The sequence below is a fragment of the Diceros bicornis genome, chromosome 36 (assembly GCF_020826845.1).
Source record: "Diceros bicornis minor isolate mBicDic1 chromosome 36, mDicBic1.mat.cur, whole genome shotgun sequence".
In the NCBI taxonomy this organism is placed as follows: Eukaryota; Metazoa; Chordata; class Mammalia; order Perissodactyla; family Rhinocerotidae; genus Diceros; species Diceros bicornis.
The window spans coordinates 30,098,890-30,121,804 of NC_080775.1; the positions used below are offsets into that span (position 1 = coordinate 30,098,890).

General features: G+C 36.6%; 1 protein-coding gene and 1 pseudogene across 6 annotated transcripts in view; one reads left to right on the forward strand and one right to left on the reverse strand.

Moving 5' to 3' along the window:
* ARHGAP12 (Rho GTPase activating protein 12) overlaps positions 1-22,915 on the reverse strand; it is a 124,258-nt gene that overhangs the window by 58,116 nt on the left and 43,227 nt on the right. The gene's annotated exons all lie outside the window — the stretch shown is intronic.
* LOC131398873 (large ribosomal subunit protein uL23-like) lies at positions 16,759-17,368 on the forward strand (annotated as a pseudogene).

Sequence of the window (22,915 nt, forward strand, 5' to 3'; positions counted from 1 at the left end):
CTAAAATACTATTTGCTTATAAAATAATTATCCTGAATCTGAATTACAGAATTAAGCTTTCTCTTAAAAATAACCCAAAACATGAATACATTTGTAAAACGGTTACCTTTGGTCTCTTTACACATGGTAATTAGGCATACTCGATACAAATTAGACTGTTTTCCTAAAAATGTAGCTTTGAATTTAGACTACTACCAAACAACACCTTTCTATGAAGAAAATCGATCCATGAAGACAAATTTCCATGTATTTCTTTTTCAGACCAATTCCACATTCTGGTGAATTAGCCAGGATAACAATGCTTCTCTACTAAGATGAACTCTGTTAATATAACAAACAATTTTATACAGTAAATAGCTTCCCCAGAACCTTATCCAGAGAATATTTACTCAACAAGTGATTAAGTTCTTACTTTGCTCCTGATACCTTACTGGACTTGGGGAAATAAAGATGCCAAGAAACATTTTCTAAATGATGTTTATGAACAAATTCTAGTAATCTTTTTTTTCCTTAATTAATTAATTATTTATTTATTTTTCCCCCAAAGCCCCAGTAGATAGTTGTATGTCATAGCTGCACATACTTCTAGTTGCTGTATGTGGGACGCAGCCTCAGCATGGCCGGAGAAGCAGTGCGTTGGTGCGCGCCCGGGATCCGAACCCGAGCCGCCAGTAGCAGAGTGCGCGCACTTACCCACTAACCCCGGCCCTCTAGTAATCTTTAAGAAACAACTAATTCCTGTGGTTTTAACAGGCCAAATTTAAACATTTTTTCCAATTCAAAAGAACTTTAATGCTTCAATACAGTTTATCAGGAGAGCATAATTCTGAAATAAAAGCAGAGAAGAACTAAATGAAAGAAAATTATAAACCAATCTCACTTATAAATATAAATGAAAATATACTAAATAAAACTTCAGCAATCAAATCCAGCACTGCATTAAACAAATCAGGAAAAAGCAGAAATGTTAAGGAAGTCTGTCTTTAGGAAATCTCTTACTATAATTCTTTACACTAACAGATTAACATGATCATCTCCACAGACACATACGAAGCATTTAATAAAATTCAACATGGATTCAGGATAAAACTCTTAGCAAGTGAGGAATAAGTGACACCTCCTTAATTTGTCTTTTAAAAATTATTATTTAAAATAAACATCATACTTAGCAAGACACTGAAAAGAAGCATTTTCATTGAAGTCAAGAATAATACCAGGATGCCAAGTATTACTGCTTTTTTCCAACATTGTACTGGAGGTCCTAAGCAATGTACTAGGAAATGAAAAATGAATTACACTCATAAATACCTAGAAGGAAAAAAAACTCTGATATTTGTCATTGACATAACCAATACCTGAAAACCCAAGTCCATGACAACTACTGAGAAGTTTAATAAGCTGGCCAGATACAAGATCATCTAATCAGTTTCTCATAGAAGAGCAATGACAAATCGGAAAATGTAACCAAATAAAAACATGTCATTCTCAATAGGAAAAGAACTGTTAAACAGTGACAAATAAGCTCCTAAAAAAATGTGCAAAACCAAATGAGGAATACTTACGAAATTTTCCTCAGATACCTAAAATTATACTTGAATAGACAAATCTTTCTTCCTAAATGGAAAAACCGAACTTTGTAAACATATTACTTCTCCAAAAGTTAACCCACGAAGTCTACAGAGTCAATGCAGCGGTCAGCACGCAGCACAGTTAGTACACCGCCTAGCACACAGTGGCACCTAATGAAATTTGTTGAATGAACAAACAAATGTGAATAAAAAAATGCAAACATATATGCCCAAGTAAAAGCAAAATTCAAGGACTTGGAACTGGTTATATGTGAGAGGGAGGGAGGAAACTAGGAAAATACCACATTTCTAATTTGGGAAAATGGGTGGACAGTTGTGTCACCACTTAAGATAAAAACTATCTAAAAATGAACCGGATATCAAGTACTCAGGTGCTAAGGTTACAAACATAAATTAAAAAATGTCTTCTAGGACCTCATAAGATAGTAAAAGAAAGAGAAACAAAAGATCATTTAAATGCATAATAGACATAATGCTAGTGCTACACATGGGATACTATGGGAGCAAAAAGGAAGAGACCTGGAAACAAGTGACTAAGCCTTAGAAGTGAATAAACACGAGTTAGCCTGGTAAAAGCTGGGGATACAAGAACAAAAGTTTGGAAACACAAAAGCACGGTACAGTCAGGGAATGATGCTGACTCACAGAGTAGGTAAACGGAGCAACAAGAGGAAGGAGAAGCAGAGGACAGAACAAGGAGAGTTTGTACGGCATGTTAAAGAGCACGGCCACTATCCAGTAGCACTTAAGGAGCTACTGAAGACTTTAAGCCAGGAAGTACATTCTGATTTAAAATTTAGAAATATTACCGGGGCCGGCCCCGTGGCGCAAGCGGTTAAGTGTGTGCACTCCACTGCGGCGGCCCGGGGTTCGCTGGTTCGCATCCCGGGCGCGCACCAATGCACCACTTGTCAGGCCATGCTGTGGTGGCGTCCCATATAAAGTGGAGGAAGATGGGCACAGATGTTAGCTCAGGGCCAGTCTTCCTCAGCAAAAAAGAGGAGGATTGGCAGATGTTAGCGCAGGGCTGATCTCCTCACAAAAAAAAAAAGAAAGAAAAAAGAAATATTACCAATTTTAGAGGGACACAACTAGAGGCAGAGATTAGTCTGGAGGTTGATACAACAGTACAGACAAAAGATGAAGAGAGCTGCAATAGGACAAGGATGGCAGGACTGGAGAAGCAGGGCCAGATTCAAAAAATAATTAGAAGCTTCAATTAACATGCAGATTGTATGTTTGTTTATGTGAAGCATAGTTTTTGGTGTCCACCGAAGGAGAGGAGGAAGAAAAGAGAACCCTGGAAGCAGTTGTTTTACGAATTAAAATGAGAATACAAATATAAAGTTAGCACAGGGTCCAGCATGGTGACTTCTAGTGTTATTACAATTATTATTGCAATTAATATAATTAAGGGACCAGACAAAATAAGAGGATTCAGTAAAGGAAGCAGAAAGGAAAGTCAGAGGTAGAAGGTCTACCAGGAAAAGGTGGTATTTAAAAGTTTTCAAAAGGAAAACTTCAAGAGAAGGAGAACCTGACAGTATCAATCTAGCCTTCAGTATGAGGGCTGTGAAGCGATCACTAGATTCAGCAATTAAGAAGTCATTAAAAGACCTCAGCTTCCAGCCATGAGGATCTGAAATTGTACCTTCCTGCCACAAACAACTAGAAAAGTGAGTAAAATACAGGAAACACGTTTTTTCAGGCATTGTATGACAAGCAGCGCAGGACTATGGTCCCTGTGAGAAGAAAGAAATGCGGTGGTCCTACCACTCCCAGGCTTTCTGCCTGAAGGTGGTTTCCAGAAATCGGCACAAGGAGGGGAAACCCAAAGACAGCTTAGCAATCTCTGTGAGTGAACAGGACAGAGATAAAGGTTTACATTTATTATTTAAAGTAACAAAAGGAATAATACACTAAAGGAAAATAATTATATAAATATCAAACATTGTGAAGAGAGGAAAAGGAGAAAAGATCGGTCCCTAATCTTTTTAATTCAAGAATCTTCAAACTTTGTTGGTATTCTTCAAAATTGATAAACCAAGAAATAGAGGTGAAAGTGATGTCTGAAATCAAGAGATGAACAGTAACTCTAAGTAGAACATATCAGCTAGAAGTTTACTGACAATGAATGAATGGTAAAACTTTAATATTTCACATTCTTACTGACCACTAGTTAAATTTTTTGACAGATGTTCATTTGAAATGTTCATTTGCTGTTAGAAATAGTTTCTAGTAGAAATAAGAACTTTGTTTTCTTAATGAATTAACTCTATACTTAAAATCAGCTTAAGCCTTCAATTTCCAAAGTGTGTGAAAGAGAACACAAGAGGACTCAGTATTTTTGTTAATCTTCTAACCTGTGACAAGATGCAACTGTCCACATTTATTATCAACTGCATTTTGAAACCTCTGAGAAAAATTCAAGGGAATTACCATTGATTGATCACTAACAATTTTCCTTAAGACCACCTGAAAATATAAATCCTTAGTAGAAAAAATAGTGTAAAATAAACCAATTTTTACGTATGCACAAAACATACTAACTGCAACAACGGATGGTTAAGTAATTATACACCATTTTGTCTACTAAACCAAAAAAACTTTTTTTTTTTTTTTTAAAGAACATACTCAATGCTGGTAAAGGTGGAATGTAACAACTTTACTGCTGGTAACTTTAGCTGAACCTTTTTGGAAAACAGTTTGGCAGTACTCTTCAAAAGCTTTTAAAAAATATTTTTAGCACCTTGAACAAAGGGGGAAAAAATCCTAGATATAGAAAAAAAATTTTCCCACAAAGATGTTCATTCAAAGTTATTTACCAGAAATAAATCAGAAACAATTTAAACATCCAACAACAGAGGAATGGTTGAGTAAATAATGATCCACCATAGGAGGAAATACTACACAAGCACTGAAAAAGTTAACGGTTTTTTAATAACATGATAAATTTTATGAGGTTAATGAGAAAAGCAGAATATAAAACTGTTTCTAACTTCCAACTAAAAATTTAAAAGTATGGAGAAAAACAAACTAAAACATTATCAGTTTTCTCTGGATAATGGAATTATGTAGGATTTTTTTCTATGTGCTTTATTTTTTTTAGTTTTATTACAATGAGAATTATTACCTTTAGAGTTTGATTAGGACAAGAATCTGGGGCACTTGCCTAGTGCACTGGACTCATGAAAGTGACAGCAACTTTATTAACACTATATAAACTAGTGTTTCTTAAGGGGTGGTCAATAGATTACCTATATCAGACTCATCTAGAGGTGCTTATAAAAATTCTTGAGTCATATCCCAGAGTTCCTGGAGGTGGAGAATGGTGGAAGTGGTAGTCAGGAATCTATATTTTTAAGCACCCTATGCGATTTTTATGTGTACTGTTGTTCGGAAGACATTGATAAAACTCAATCTTCCTGAATGGACTTAGGGCAAACTAGACTCCTGGTCCAATAAATTTGGATTATAAAAACCATAAATACTTAAAGACAATTCTGAAGTCCATACCACCAGTTGCTTCTTACTCTGCAGCTAAGTCAAAGAAAAAAGAGTTAAAAGAATAAGCGGTAAGGGTCGGCCCCGTGGCTTAGCGTTTAAGTGCGCGCTCTCCACTGCTGGTGGCCCGGGTTCGGATCCCGGGTGCACACCGACGCACCACTTCTCCGGCCATGTTGAGGCCGCGTCCCACATACAGCAACTAGAAGGATGTGCAGCTATGACATACAGCTGTCTACTGGGGCTTTGGGGGGAAAAAATAAATAAATAAAATCTTTAAAAAAAAAAAAAAGAATAAGTGGTAAGAAGGACTTCTAATATATGAATCACATAAAAATTAGTTTTCTAATATTTATAAGACTTAAGTATTATGCACTTAAACTGAACAAACAACCTTGTTCATGAATTATCACCAACAAAATAAGTGGATTTTTCATACAAAAAATAGGAGAACAAAGAAACAAAGTTAATTTTATGGGCGGTATCTGTCATTAATTAACAACTGAATTGGGACTAGTGTCTCTGCACATGACCCAATTTTATATTTAAAAAAAGACTTGGCCTGTTCTACTTTATCTATACATACACTAAAATAGTCCTCCACTATCCACAGAAAGGAAAAATTGGGGAACCATATATAAGAACGTAACTTTATACTTAGATTGTACCTGAATCCTTACTCAAAATGTTGAGATCTGTCCTCTTTTTACCTTTGATGTTAGTTTGCTTCTAAAATAAACTTCAGAGAATGGCAGAAAACATATTAACTAAGGAACTACAACTCTTGTTTCTTAATTAGCATATGCTACTCAGTATTAATATTTAATATTAATATTAATCTACCTTACTATAAATGCAGAATTATATTTATATTACTGAATAATCAATATAATTCCCTGCAGCCTCTAATCAATACCTTCGATTTAGATGTATGGGAAAAAAAAAACATTTACCGAAATATCAGACTTCAAAACAGAATTTAAATTATTTTTTAACTTCTATTTTAACTCATGTGGAAAAAAGACATTTTAAGTGTCTTTGGTAATTTACCTGCTTAAACTCTGCTTTACCATAATTGCTAATTATTATAACCTTGAGCCAGTTAATACATAATAAAGGACACAAAAGAAATAAATTGTCAAAAAGCCAATATTCAGTTAAAATAGGACTAAAATTTGTTTTAGTTTCACTATTGAAAATTGCCTATCAATTTTAACTGAAAAATGTAACTGTCTTTCCAAAAGGCAGTCTTTTTTGCTTAAAGCCAAATTTTAGGGAAAAAACATAAGACCCTTTAATAATTTTAAAATATCAAAACTTACTAATTCCAATGTTCATACCTTAAAGCATGACTGCACTGAGATTTCAAGGTCTACAGAGTGAACTGATATTTTCTATGATTTACTTACTTGACTAACATCTAAGAACTAATTATGAGCGAGGCAGGAGATGAAAATAAGACAGCCTCTGTCCTTAAGGACCAGCAGCCTAGCAAAGAGGAAGAGAGGGAAAAAGAAGGACGAGTCCAATGACAGGAGCTAATGCTAGAGAGAGGAGCGTGCACAGGATGCTCTGGGAGCACAAACAAAGCAGCACCGAACAGGGAGGAGAGGGTGAGACACGGAGTTCCGGAAAGGGTCACAGCACAGGTTTAACTGGATCTGTACAGGAAAGGAGGAGGCGGCCGAGTCAGCCAGAGAAGTGATGAAGGGCACTCCAAGTACACTCAAAATCTCTCTGTTTTTAGCTGACGAAATACAACGAAATGAAAAGCAGCCTTTCAATAATGAAACATAATCGGTACCTAAGTGAAGTCAGTATTGTGAAAAGCTTTAAGAGATATTATTTTCATGGTGAATAAATTCTTTTCCTTTTTTTTTTCCCCAGGTGGTTTTCTAGTTATTGCAACCCAAGGCTGCTCAACTCCGACAGGATTTGATCCCTTCCAGCCATACACACAAACTTTCTTAGCCCCTCATCTTTCATCTCCTCTCTGTCATCTTCCCCACCTTTGATCACCTTAGCCGACAACCTGAACAACCCCTTCACGCCTTCATCGGTCTGTCACCATTTCTGCCTCCTGACACTGACAATAATAAGGCAGGTCCCAAGGAGGAAAGCTGTGAGGCCTGACAAATGCTTTTTTCTAGGAAGCCACACTCAAACATACTGGTGAAGTCATTTGTGTGTACCAACCTGCAGTACCAGCTGCCAACTGACCACAGTGGAATCGTGCCATGCTATAAACTAAAATCCCAGGGGCCGGCCCAGTGGCGTAGTGGATAAGTTTGCACGCTCCGCTTTGGCGGCCCGGGGTTCACCGGTTCGGATCCCAGACGCAGACCTACTCACCACTCGTCAAGCCATGCTGTGGCGGCATCCCACACAGAACTAGAAGGACCCTCAACTAGAATATGCAACTATGTACTGGGGCTTTGGGGAGAAAAAGAGGAAGACTGGCATTAGATGTTAGCTCAGGTCCAATCTTCCTCAAAGAAAAAAAAAAAATCTAAAATCCCAGGCAGGCAAAGACTCTCTGTACCTAAAGGGTGGATAGGTAAGAGCTCACAGACACCACAGTGAAAATCCCTGGGTACCAGGGACCAACACATACACAGCCATGAGGGTGTGTACAAATAAGAAGTTTATTATAGATGAAAGATTTGCCAAAAAGGAACAAAAGACAAATTTCCCTTTCAAGATGAACCCCACACCCCTCCAGTGTCATTTTCTAGTATGCCCTCACATGCATATTCTCCCACAGCCTTACTACTCTGTAGCTTGTCATGGTACCTATTACACTGTATCCCAGATTTACTTGTCTGCCTTTCTCTCTAGAACTCGATTATCTTTAAGGCAGCAATGTTTGCCTTCTTTATCTCTTCATCTTCAGTGCCTAGTATAGCACGGATACATAGTAAGCACTCAATATGTTCAAGACGTTCCTGAATGAAATCTACTTTTATATAACTAAAGAAGCTATCATGAAATCCAGACACTGAAATTAATTCTCTATTCCTGTTTTTACAGTCTCCTTGGGAAATGTTACCTAATTCCACTGCTTCAATAAAATCAAACTCTCTCTCTCTCCCTCAAACATCCACCTCTCTCCCCTGAATGACACACATGTATTTTGAAAGACCTACTAGCATGGATCCTCCACAGACACTTCAAACTCATTATATCCTCTGCCTCAGCTTTTTTCCATAGCACACTACCCTAGCATATTCACCAGTCCAAATACTAACAGCATCATAAGCTAGTTAATCAGAAATTTCAAAATCATCTTGTGTCTCTTCTCTTTACCCCAACAAAGTTCTACTAATCGTCCTCCTAATATATCTTGAATTCCTTTCTCTCCTATCCCAAGATAACTACCTTAGTCTAGGTCCTCTTCATCTCTTTTGCTGAATGATTACAAGCATCACGGGGCTCTACTGCCTCCATTTCATTTCTTCACCTTGTCCAATTGATCTTTCACAGTACCAACAGTTACTCTCTGAAAACACAAATCTCGATGATCTGCGTTAAAACATCAATGAATATTTCACTGACTATAGAAATTCAAATTTCACAGCAGAGAATTTAAGGCTTTTGAACACTCCAGTCCCAAACAATCTTTTCTGCCTCACTTACTGCCATTCTCTTTACATTCTTTGCTCCAAAACTCTCACATTACTCACAATTCTACTATTAATGTCATGCTATCCCCACCCCCCATCACTTTCAAACCGTTTCTTTCTCTAACTGGGATATCCTGTCCCCAATCACCAACCAATAAACCACACATAAAAACCATAAAGAGCTGGTTCAAAGGTCACTTTCTCTTTGAGATGCTCCTCTATTCCTCAACAGCAGAATTCACAGGTTTCCTGGGCATCCAGAGCAGCACTAACACAAATATAATGTGAGCCAGGTATGTAATTTAAAATTTTCTAGTAGCCACATTAAAAAGGTAAAAAGAAAGAAGTGAAATGAATTCTAATAATATAGTCATTTAACCCAATATATCCAAAGTATTAGCATTTTACCACATAATCAATATAAAAATTATTGATATTGTATTTGTTTGGGCTAAGTCTTTAAAATCCAGTACATATTTTTATAGCACATCCCAATTCTGATTCTAAATTTTCATCAAAAGTACTTGATCCGTATTTAGGTTTCATAAAATTTACAGCTGAAAAAGTAGGTTCACATACTCAAGTTATTCTGTATCAGTTTTTGAATTTTAACTTATAGTAATTGAAATAAAATAAAATAAATTCAGTTTCTCAGACTCACCAGCCACATTCAAGTGCTCAATAACCACACATGGCAAGCGGCTACTGTACTGGATGGCACCAATCTACAGCACTTTCTATTCACCTCTACTACTGTCCCAATCACACTACATTACATTTAATTGTTATTTTTCAGTCTCTCCAACTAAACTGTAAGCCCCTTAAGAGTTCAGAGCAAGATCATATCTTGTTATGTATTTTCAAAGTCTAGAAACGAATGAGTAAACTGATGATCCCTTCTCAAGCCCTGACTCAGACTGTGATGATTCTTTTCTCCCCCAGGAACTGCTTTCCCAATCCACAGAATATTTTAAGAAATAGAAAGGTAAAAGAAATCTTAAAAGTCATCTTTGAGATGAAATTTACTTTTGTATAAAAGTAAATTTATATAAAAATTTTTATAATAAAATACTATAATAATATATAATAAATAATAAAATATAATAATAAACACTTTTCAGTTCCTAGTAACTAATATTTATTGAAACTTTTATTGATGAAACCTCATTATTAATTTGTGTTAAAAGTGTTCAACCAAATATGCTTGTCCTTGGTCAGCTAAGCAAACAAAATTCTTCAATAAGACATTATGCTGAGATGGTAGGACTTAGCTACTATTTTATGCTGATAAAGCCACATGCAATGGCCTGGTACACTGCCATTCATTATTACAAATCTCCCTCCCTAGGGCCTTGAATGGTAACTCTATGATCAGCATTCAGAGGATGACAAAGAATACCCTGCTGCTGAAATTTCCAGAGAGTAAAAAGTTTATGGTACAATTACAAATGAAAAAAACGCACCTGTGTTTACTTGTAGCAAGCATATACTTGCACAAGTCTAAGCTTAGAAGTTGAGGTTTCTGGCAACAGCAAAAAATAATAAATTTCAAAAAGATACAAAATTAGGGCCGGCCCCGTGGCTTAGCGGTTGGGTGCTCGCGCTCCGCTGCTGGCAGCCCGGGTTCGGATCCCGGGTGTGCACCGACGCACCACTTCTCTGGCCATGCTGAGGCCGTGTCCCACATACAGCAACTAGAAGGGTGTGCAGCTATGACGTACAACTATCTACTGGGGCTTTGGGGGAAAATAAATAAATAAAAATTATAAAAAAAAAAAAAAAAGATACAAAATTAACCCATAGTTATATGCTACAAGTTTAAATGGTTGCCATACCATCCTTTCTCTCATTTTCTGATAAATGACTATTCTTTCTGGTTGGTTTGTTTTTTTCAAAAACAAGATTCCGAAAAACTTTATCTAAGAAAAGAATTTATAAATGGTCACTTCAAATGAACACAGACAAATAAATGGGTTTGTAATTTACCACATGTACCAATTCATTAACAAGTCTGCACAAGAACACCGTAATACAGCTGCCTGGATAACTCACTATTACATTAATTCCGAACTGAGTGCATAGTTACAAGATTTAAAGCATTATTCCCTTAAAGCTGTAGTGAAAATCTTATACCTAATACAAAGTAAATAAAAGGTAGATGATTTTCCATCATTTTAATGGCCATTTTACACATAGCAAGAAATACTTAAGCCCTGGGTTCCTTAAAAGATATTCAGAATAGGTATTTAGACACATACAGTATGAATCTATAAATATAAAAACATATGCATACATTCACAAACATACATACATAAATGCACGAAAAAAAATCAAAAGACTATGTAAGCTTTTGTAACTTATTTCATGAAATTATGGCTGGGTTGGGGATTTTTGGTTTATCTGTATTCTCTAATTTATTCTTCAACGAGTATTTATTTTGAAGTGAGATTAAAAAGGAAAAATTTGTGGAAAAGAATAGGCCATTAGTTTTGTTTTGTTTTGTTTTTTTGTGAGGAAGATCAGCCCTGAGCTAACATCCATGCTAATCCTCCTCTTTTTGCTGAGGAAGACTGGCGCTAACATCTATTGCCAATTCTCCTTCCCCCCCCCCCCAAAGTCCCAGTAGATAGTTGTATGTCATAGTTGCACATCCTTCTAGTTGCTGTATGTGGGATACAGCCTCAGCATGGCCGGAGAAGCGGTGCATCGGTGTGCGCCCGGGATCCGAACCTGGGCCGCCAGTAGTGGAGTGCGCGCACTTAACTGCTAAGCCACAGGGCCGGCCCAGGCCATTAGTTTTAAATCCACATAACAATTCTGGAATGATCTTTAGGAAGTTCTATACCATAAGCAAGCTATAAAGGCAAGAGTCCTTATGATATCCATGGAAGCCAATACCCAAAACTTCAAGCTTACCCAGAAAACCTAGAATAGGCAGAGAGAGGGCTAGTTCACAGTCATTGATATTTTGGGTTCATTCTAAGTCAGAAATGTAGTCACTGTACTTAGAATTATAATCCTTTTAATAAGCCACAATGAAAATACCGTTCCCATTAGCAAGTTCTCCAAGTAGCTAATGGATAAAACAGGGAAAGGTAAGATGGGTGAGGTAGAATGGAATTGTTCTGACAGTGGTCAAAAGTCTAGCACCTCTTTGATGGAGCAATTCATCCTAAAGTTGCATAAACTGAGGCCTGTCTAGACACTAGATAATCATTCCCAGCCCTTCTCTTTGCAACCATTACCACTCTCCATCTCCAGAACTTTTTTCATCTTGCAAAACTGAAACTCTGTACACATTACACAATAACTCTCCATCCCCCTCTCTCCCCAGCTCTTGGCAACCAACATTCTACTTTCCATCTCTAAGAATCTGATTACTCTAGATGCCTTATATAAGTGGCATCATACAACACTTGTTCTTACGTGACTGGCTTATTTCACTCGGCATAATGTCCTCAAGATTCATCCACGTTGTAGTATGTGTCAGAATTTCCTTCCTTTTTAAGGCTGAATAGTATCCCATTGTATGTACATACCACATTTTGTTTATTCATCTGTTGATAGAAACTTGAGATGCCTCCACCTTTTGGCTATTATGAATAATGCTGCTAATAAACATGGACATACAAATATCTGTTGGAGTCCCTGCTTTCAATTCTTTGGGGTACTGTGATGATTAATTTTATGTGTCAACTTGACTGGGCTAAGGGGATGCCCAGATAGCTGATAAAATATTATTTCTGGGTGTATCTGTAAGGATGTCTTTGGAAGGGATTAGCATTTCAATCAGCAGACTGAGTAAAGAAGATGATTCTCTCACCAATGGGGGTGGGTATCCTCCAATCCCTTAAAGGCCTGAATAGAACAAAAAAGCAGAGGAAAGGTGAATTCACTCTCTCAGCTTGAGCTGAGACATCCACTGCCTCCAGCCCTAGGACATTGGCGCTCCTGGTTCTCAGGCCTTCACCTCAGACAGGGACTTGCACTATCAGACCCCCCTACTTCTCAGACCTTCGGATCTGAACTGAATCACCCAACTGGCCTTCCCAGGTCTACAGCTTGCAGATGGCAGACCATGCGACCTCTCTCAGCCTCCAAAACTGCACGAGCCAATTCCTATAATAAATCTCCTCATATATACATATGTATATATCCTATTGGTTTCTCTGGAGAACCCTGACTAATATGTACAGATTTATAGACAGAGCCCTTTTCTTTTGAAACTCCTCAAATAAAACTGACCATTAGCTCGAAAGGTCACCGTTAAACACTAATACTATACATGTTTTCCACTTCCCAACACCTTACATACGCGCTAAAGACCCTTAATCCAAAAGAGGGGAAAAATCAATCAGCAGCTAAGTTTAGGAGCAATTTAATTTTGTTCCTCTCGACTTCCTCATATATCCGAATTCGCAGGGAGAAAAGTATCAAACATTCTACTTATACTTCAATGTGCAGGAAACAAAATCCATTTAAGAAACACACTCCAGCTCTACAGCATTAATGCCAGACAAAGCCGCAGTTTGTTTTCCAAGATCCTTAGTCTCTTTTTAGGGCCCTTCCAACCTCTCTTCATCAAAACTAGCTCTCAGTTCAGAATTTTTAGAAAAGGTTCTTCAATACAAAAGATACGTTTCCCAGAAGTCAAATAACTCCTGATCCTCATCACAGACTCAGAACTGCTCTACCCTATTCGAAGGCTCACTTGAGACATGCTGGCTCCTTTTGGTTCCAAATCAGTTATTTATGTGCTGGTTCCTTTTCATCAGGTATCTGAACACTCACAGGAGAAGTAAAAAGGTTTTCATTCAGGCTTTAGGAGTCTCGACATATAAAAACAGACAAATGAGGAAATCTGGGGCAGAGATCTCAATTCAGTTAAGCTTTATTAACTTCTTGCCCAGCGTGTCCTTTTGGGGATACACTGCTCTTCAGAATGAGACATACTGAAAGCGGCATAGAGCTGCCTGGTTCCTTTTAAGAAAGAAAGTGTGAGCCATAGGAAGGAACTCGTCTGGTTATCCCAGTTCTCAGTCTTCATATTCTATTTTAGTGAATGCACTAACATAAAAACTGCGTATGTATCAATAGTAACACACCAGAGCAAGTGACTATTATAAGACTATCTACAATTTTTCTAATTATATTTAATTACTACAGAAACACTGAGATTTATTAATTCCCATTTGAATCTTTAAATCTGTAGTTGAAAAGTTAAAAAAATCACATTCCTTCCCACTTGATCATGTCTAAAGAATAGCTGGCTATTAAGTTACTGTAACTGATAAATGAACAGATTATTTTTTCTCCATAACTCATTTACATTTTATATTAACAAAACTGTCAGTGAAGAAGGAATTTTTAAGCGAAATACGCAACAGATGGTTTTTCTATTTAAAAAATTTTTCTATCAAATTTTCTAAACCCTTTGTATATGTTACATTACTTGAATGTTTAGCAATATCATCCATTTGACACAGGTGCTTAACAATGCTTTTCAATAATAAGCATGATAAACCAAGTGAAGGAAAATCTGACTTATTTAAGGGAGATATTCAGTGGATAATTAATAAAATTTTAAAACTACCCTTACCTGGCTAGAAAGCCACACAAATAGTAAGATATACTCTTCCTTAAATTATGAAATGCAGATACAAAAGGCAAAAAATAAATCTATCTTCTTTTTTAAAAAAAAAAAAATTGGAAAATAAATAGGATTAAAAAGAAAAAACTTCCAGAAATCTACTACTCAAGTATAACCTCTGTTGATGTCTTAAATGAAGTCGTAATCATAATAGGTGCATGCTATGACCCTTTCCTTAAAATTTTTAACTTTCAAGCATCTTGCACTTCCATAATTTCATAATGAAACTCCTAAGCTTCCTTTAATACGAAAACCTGAACTGTCTTATACCAGCTGACCAACTTTTTGAGGAAATAATAGCAACAATTCTGTTTCAGAAGCCTCAGATAATACCTGTATTGCAATGCTACTGCCATTTTGTATTTGAGCATTTTATTGTTTTTCACATTTATTAAAATGAGGAATAAAATGAAAACAGAAAAGAAAATAGTGCAGCATTTTCCTATATTTCCTTATAGTATACGGACAGGCAAACTATGGTCCAAATCCAGCACGCAGCCTGTTTTTGTAAATAAAGTTGTATTGAAACACAGCCACACTCCTTTGTTTCCATATTGTCTATGGTTACTTTTATGCTACAATGGCCAAGTTGAACACTTGGGACAGAGACCACAAAACCCAAAATATTATCTGGTTCTTTACAAAAAAAGTTGGCCAACCCCTATGCAAATATCCTCCCCATTTTAAGCTAGGTTTTATTAAAACCAAGTACACAAGAATTAGATGAATACATATTGTATTGCATTTTTCCAAAGTAATTACTTTAAATAATTACAAAATTTAGATCCCTTCGACACTGACATTGTCCTTCTATAAACCTCAGAAAGGATGAACAGATGCAATCTTCAGCTATGTAAAAGTGTCACTTTTATGTTAACTGAGTTTCAACTGATTTCCTTAATTCATATGTTTTAATTCTTATTTAAAAGATAAGACTATTTCTCTTGCTTAACTATGGAAATAGATAGTTATCACAAAGAACTTTAGTGGTATCCTTAAAAAAAGGAAAATCTTCCAGTTATAAATAAGTCATGGGGATATAACGTATGGTATGGCAACGTATGGTATGGCAACTATAGTTAATAATACTGTATCGCATATTTGAAAGTTGCTAAGAGAGTAAATCTTAAAAGTTCTCATCATAAGAAAAAAAAATTCTGTAACTATGTATGGTGACAGATGTTAACTAGATTTTTTGTAGTGATCATTTCATAATATATGCAAATACAATAGTCCCCCTTATCCACAGGGGATATACGTTCCAAGACCCCCAGTGGATGCCTGAAATGACAAATATTACTGAAGTCTACATTTACTATGTTTTTTCCTACACGTATATATTTGAGATGCGCCAATAAAACTAGGATGAATTTCTTTTTCCTTCTTCACAATTTCACAGATAGAAGATTTGTTCTTAGCAACCTCAGCACACGATTATTTTTTTTTTCTTTCCTTATTAAGTCACGAACTTGCACATTTTCACTTACAGGAAGCAGTTTACAGCTTCTCTTTGGCATATCCAAATCACAGCATCACTACTCTTTCACTTTGGGACCATTATTAAGTACAATAAGGGTTACTTGAACACAAGCTCTGCAATACCACAACAGTTGATCTGATAGCTGAGATGGCTATTAAGTGACTAACTGACGGACAGTGTGTACAGCATGAACACATGGGACGAAGGCATGATTCACATCCTGGGTGAGAAGGAGCGTGATGGTACGAGATTGCATCACACTTACTCAGAACGGCACACAATTTAAAACCTAAATAAAAATTGTTTATTTCTGGAATTTTCCATTTAATATTTCTGGACCACAGTTGACCACGGGTAACTGAAACAATGAAAAGCAAAACCACGGATAAGGGAGGACTACTGCAGCAAATCATTATGTTGTACGCTTGAAACTAATATAATGTATGTCAATTATCCCTCAATTAAAAAAAATTGAGGAAATATTGTGTTTCCCCCCAATTGAAAATGTATGGGGGGGCCGGCCCCGTGGCTTAGCAGTTAAGTGCACGCGCTCCGCTGCTGGCGGCCCGGGTTCAGATCCCGGGCGCCCACCAACGCACTGCTTCTCTGGCCATGCTGAGGCCGTGTCCCACGTACAGCAACTAGAAGGATGTGCAGCTATGACATACAACTATCTACTGGGGCTTTGGAGGGGGGAAATAAATAAATAAAAAAAAAATTAAAAAAAAAAAAAGGAAATGTATGGGAATCAACTTCTCTAATAATAAAAAGTTAAACCGAAAATAAATAATTTCGAAAAACAAAATTTATTTTAAAAATATAGCTTTATTAGTACCTAGCCCAAGACAAATAGACACAAAAATTAAATGCAGAATTCCCAGCTTTAATAATAGGTTAGCCTTTTTCACAAAGATGGTGCCAAAAGCGAAGAACGAAGCCCCTGCCTCTCCCAAAGCTGAACCCAAAGCAGAGGCTTTGAAGGCCAAGAAAGCAGTGTAAAAAGGCATCTACAGCCACAGAAAAAAAAGAGAAGATCTGCACTTCACCCACCTTCTGACTGCCCAAGACACTGCAGCTCCAAAGGCAACCCAAATATCCTCGGAAGAGCGCCCGTCAGATAAACAAGCTTGACCACTATGCCATCATCAAGTTCCCCCTGACCACTGAATCAGTCACGCAGACGACAGACGACAACAGCACACTTGTGTTCACTGTGGATGTCAAGGCCAACAAGCACCAGATCAAACAGGTTGGAAGGAAGCTCTGTGACACTCACGTGGCCAAGATCAACACCCTGATGAGGCTTGATGGAGAGAAGGCGGTGTACATTCGACTGGCTCCTGACTATGATGCTTTGGATGTTGCCAACAAAACTGGGACCATCCAAACTGAGTCCAGCTGGCTAATTCTAAATACAAGCTTTTTTCACTATAAAAAAATAAGTAATAGTTTAACTTATTCATCTCCACATATTTTTCCTCTAACCTCTTGTATTATCCTACACATTGCCTTATCCTACTAATCACCTGCCTCCCAACAAATCATCTAATGTGCTCAAACTTGGCTCTAGGTGAAAAAAAAAAAAAAGTCAATATAAACTAACAGACTAACACTGGCCTGGCAGTTTTCATCTCAAGTAACTCACATAACTAAAATCACCACCTGCTACACTACCAGAATCATATTGGAATATCCTATATAGTTCCTTGATGGTCACAGCAATGTCTCCTACACACTTCCACAAGGTTTCTGGCCACTCTATGCAGGTACTTTTAACAACCCCCAGAGGTCAGGGAATATCCAGTTAAATTACAATTTTTTCTTATGGGAGATAATAGGGAAACAACAGAAATAATCTACCATTTTACACAGGTTAACTAGTATTCATTCATAAAGTATGGTTCTATTACAAGATATGCTCTTTGCTCATCATCATACCCCCAGAACCTAGCACATTACAAAGTACATGGCTGGTGCTCCAGAATTATTTAGTTAGCGAATAAATAAATGAATTAATTATTCCAGTAAATATCAAGTCATAGTTTTTGCTTTATTTTATTCATCTCCATCAGTGTTTTCTCTTCTTTTCCAAATAAAAAATGATTCAAGTATTTAATAAATACATATAAAAAACATGTAACAGTTCTCTCAAAGCCCCTAGTTCACAATGGATATTAAAAACATAACGTTTAATTCGAGGGGTTCAAACTTCTCTAGAGGGAAGATACTGTAGATCTATTTTCAAATACTCTGCCTTGTTATGGTCTCAGAAAAATGCTTATCTAGAAAACATAGCCTCACATCACTTCAAGTAAAATAACCAAACATAGATACACATATCATGTACATCAAATTACCCCTAGTAATTAAGTTCCACCTCTGATACTTCAACGAGATAGACAATTGTATTTCTATGACTTTTACATTCATATTTACTTGCTAAGTAAATTTTATTTCCTAAGTAAATATTAAAATAGGCTTCAGCTATTTCTCCTTTCTTCTATTTTTAATGTCAAAAATATATAGTTCTATCTGTATGTCTGAGATCAAAGTAACAAGGGTACATCTATACATTATAATAGAAACCATAGAAACCACTTGTATATTTTGTGGACAAGGCACTATTCTAAGTACTTCTATTAATTCATTTAACCTTCATAATAACCCTATGACATAGGGACTATTCTTTTTTTTTTTTTTTAAAGATTTTATTTTATTTATTTTCCCCCCCAAAGCCCCAGTAGATAGTTGTATGTCATAGCTGCACATCCTTCTAAGTTGCTGTATGTGGGACTCGGCCTCAGGATGGACGGAGAAGTGGTGCCTCGGTGCGCACCCGGGATCCGAACCCGGGCCACCAGCATCAGAGCGCGCGCACTTAACCACCAAGCCACGGGGCCGGCCCATAGGGACTACTCTTATTCCCATTTTACAGATGGGGAAATAGTTCCAGAAAAGTTCAGGTACTTGTCCAGGGTCAGACAATTAGAAAGTGATCAATCTGGACTTTGAACACAGGCAACCTGGCTCCAGAATTCATGCTCTTTGCCTCTCTATTAATGGGTAAAAAGTTACAACATTGAATTTTTAGCAAGGGTTAACAGGTATAAGCTATAGAAAGTAAACCACACCAAAATTCAAGTTTTCTGTGGAATTACGTTACAAACTACATTGGAAAAACAAGAAAAGGCCTTGTGCCAGTGTATAAAATAATATTTCTGTTTGACAATGTATATATTAATTAGGAAGTAGAACTGAGAAGTCATAGTCTTTAACATCCATGTCTTTTGATTTCACTAGTAGCTTTTTATGATCTCTGTCATTCACGTATTCATTCAAAGACACGTTCAAGACATCCTTGAGTGAAAAGATAGAAAAAAGTAACAGAGAAATCCTCGTCCTCAAGAAGCTTTGCAACTCAGCTATGGGAAGCAAGACTCAAAGCAGTCAAGTCTACTTCCCAGACTTTACATCATAAGTTCCTCCACAACTGTATCATATCAGTTTTCGACAACAATATTAAAATTGACAAAGGACATCAAATATAATATAAATGTAGTGAGCAGTATCATGTTAAAAAAATGAAAACTTGCCTAAAACAGTAACATTACCCCTATAGGCTGAAAAACAGGAGTAAGTGTCCTGGGTCCACAGATACACTACAAGAGGCTCACTACACTATCCAAATTACATAAAGCACACACCCAAAGAAGCCGATTCTAAACCAATATGCCAACTATACATTTATTTTAAGAATTTTTGCTTGCCTCCGTAGAAGTTACAAAAGTTTTTTTGAAGGGTCTCAGAAATCCACAAAGTTTCAAACTGTCTTTTTTTCAATAAAATTTTCCATTAGCAATAACAAAAATAATGCACAGCAATTAACATTTATTAAGCATATACTCTGTCTGAGGCATTTGACTTACTTATCTCATTAATCTTCTCAACACCTAGGAGTTTAATTATACCTCCTCATGAGGAAGTTGCTGAACCAAGATTTTAAACTAGTTCTATTTGATTTCAAAGTCCAGGCTATTACTCACCGCCTATATTGTCCCACCCAAGTAGAAGTAATAGTAATCTTTTCTTAGAACTGTGTTGAATAAATACTTTTGTTACCACAACGTAAAATATTTTCAAATTTAAGAACTGGCACATTCTTCCTAAAGCTACAAACAGAAAAACACTAACAAGAAATATTAAGTGCCAAGTTATTCCACTTCAATTTCAGTGTGTCTATCTTTTAGTAAAAGATTTGAGATTATTCTATATTTTCTCAAACATGCCTGGCATAGCATAAGTAATCAATAAATATTTTAAATAATTAAATAATGCTCTCCTCTCTGTGAGCATGGCAACCATACAGCTCAGTTCAGATTTCAAATATTGCCCCACACTGTCCCCAGAAGTACATTCTCACTTCTCATACTCGTCACAACAAAGTTCTGATTTTTGGTTTGGAAAATATAGTTGCCATATCCATGACACTGCTCAAAATGTTTCTAACCCTCCAACTAATTTTGCTGTGCAAAATAAAAGCAGGATGATTAACAGTGCAAAAGTATGTTCCACTAGGAAACAGATTACTTGATTCAATACATAGAGTCATCCAACCTATTGAGTGCCTGTAAGTATGGGGCACTAGGTAATTTTAAGCAGAAAGAGAAAATTCTCAAGATTAATTTTTATGGTCCTTCAGCACTTTGAAGTAATAAAAAAAAATCACTTGGCAATTACAAAATAGCCAAGACTTGCCCACCAATTTCTTTTTAAAAATGAGCTTCACATACATTTCTGAGTACAGCACTACACCTCTACCTGCATGAGCTTCACATACATTTCTGAGTACAGCACTACACCTCTACCTGCTCTCTCAAAGTAAGCAACTGGACACCCTCCCACTCAGTTTCTCAAAGAGAGGGGGAGGCAGAATAACTCCCTCACTGTGAACCATTCAGCTAGATTACGTGCTTAGATACTTGGGAGATTTTAACTAACATTACCTATGGTCATCAGCCGTGGAGAAGCTACTAGACAGAAAGTTAAAGAAAGCCAGATGTATGCTCTGGGCTCTAACTAAGAGGCCAACAATGATTAAGTAAAATTCAGAGGGTACAGCTGCCAAAATAAATCTAAGTCTACATCTATAAAATTTTAAATGAATGTCAGAAATAATAAAAACTCTAAGAGTTCACGGAGTAGGAGAAACAAGTGTTTCAAACTTAGAGAGTAGGGGAAACAAGTTTTTTGTTTAGACATTTTTCTTTTTTATCAGATAAAAAGAAAGGTGAATGTCTACATTAAAAAAATTATAGCAGTCAGAGCCTACCTAACCAAAGCTGTTACTTGGAATTTTTCAACATTTTCATTTTAGAGGAATTAGGCAAATGATAGCATAATTTTTTTTTCTCCAAAGGTAACACTGAGTATGTCCTGGAGACACTACAAACTAACAAATCAACTACTATAAAGACAGCTAATAATAATAACGATGATGACTACAAAAGTCTGATTCTTCAAAAAGAGTTTCAATAATCTTCCATATGCTACTTCTACTAATGCTGGAGAGTGGACTAAAATACACTAAACTCTGAGCTCCTTAAAGGCAGAAATTAGATAAAACTTTGCATTTTATCTAGCACGTAGAAAGACTTTAATAAGTGGTAGATGAAGAACAGATATCGGATATCCTTGTTTACTACGGGAATTTCACTTAGGCAAAAATTTCTGTCCCCCAGGAAACCTGGTTGATGTTTCATTGCATTAAGAATATTTATTCCCTGGGCCGGCCCTGTGGCTTAGCGGTTAAGTGCCTGTGCTGCGCTGCTGGCGGCCCAGGTTCGGATCCCGGGCGCGCACCGACACACCGCTTCTCCGGCCATGCTGAGGCCGCGTCCCACATACAGCAACTAGAAGGATGTGCAGCTATGACATACAACTATCTACTGGGGCTTTGGGGAAAATAAATAAATAAATAAATAAAATTAAAAAAAAAAAAAAAGAATATTTATTCCCTAAGACTTACATTAATTATCCCCTTGCCCAAACTTTCTTTAAATTTTAGTTCAACAAGCTAAACAGATAAAAAGAGAAATGGTGTTAATTCATCTTATACCAAAGTATTGAAAAACAGTTCTGGGGCCGGCCCCGTGGCTTAGCGGTTAAGTGCGCGCACTCTGCTGCTGGCGGCCCGGGTTCGGATCCCGGGCGCGCACCGATGCACCGCTTCTCTGGCCATGCTGAGGCCGCGTCCCACGTACAGCAACTAGAAGGATGTGCAGCTATGACACACAACTATCTAGTGGGGCTTTGGGGGAAAATAAATAAATAAAATTATTTAAAAAAAAAAAACAGTTCTGTCACTAATTAAGGTACCTCTCACACTGCACATTACGCTTAAGGAAGAACCAACATAGTAGGCAGATGACTTTTTTTTTGGTAAGCTTTCCATTCTCTAACATCAGCACAAAAAATATTTAAAACAGTCTGACTACAGGAAATCTTTCCTTCCTCTTTTCCATTCTTACTAGAGACATAAGTCTTTCATTTCTTGTCATTTCTATTTTTTCATATTCAAGTTTTCAGAGCTGAAAATTGAGTATTTTCACACTGTGCCTTCCTTATGGGAATATCACTTTATGTAGAATAATTTTTGATGTAAGTATACTCTTTCTAAGGCAAGAAATTTCCAACATTTTAATACTACTATAGTTCAAAATACTGCATATATGTTTACAACAAAAAAAGTAAACTCTGTATTGTTAAAAGACCACTGATTATATGCTTTCCAAATTAACTGATATAGCTTTTACAGAGAATTCATCTACCAGCTGCCTCTCTAACAGAAAGAGTTTAGCAAAAAACTTTTAGCCACATTTTAAAACATTTTATCAAAAATTTTTATTATCATCAACCACTAACATATACATAAAGGGATTAGATTCTAAGAAAAAGAACCTTGCAAGGCCTCAATCAAATACCAGTTTCACTTAGCCAAATGTAGATCCTTCCACCAAAACAGCAATTCTCAAACTTTTTCAGCCCAAAGCCCCTTTACACTCTTAAAAAT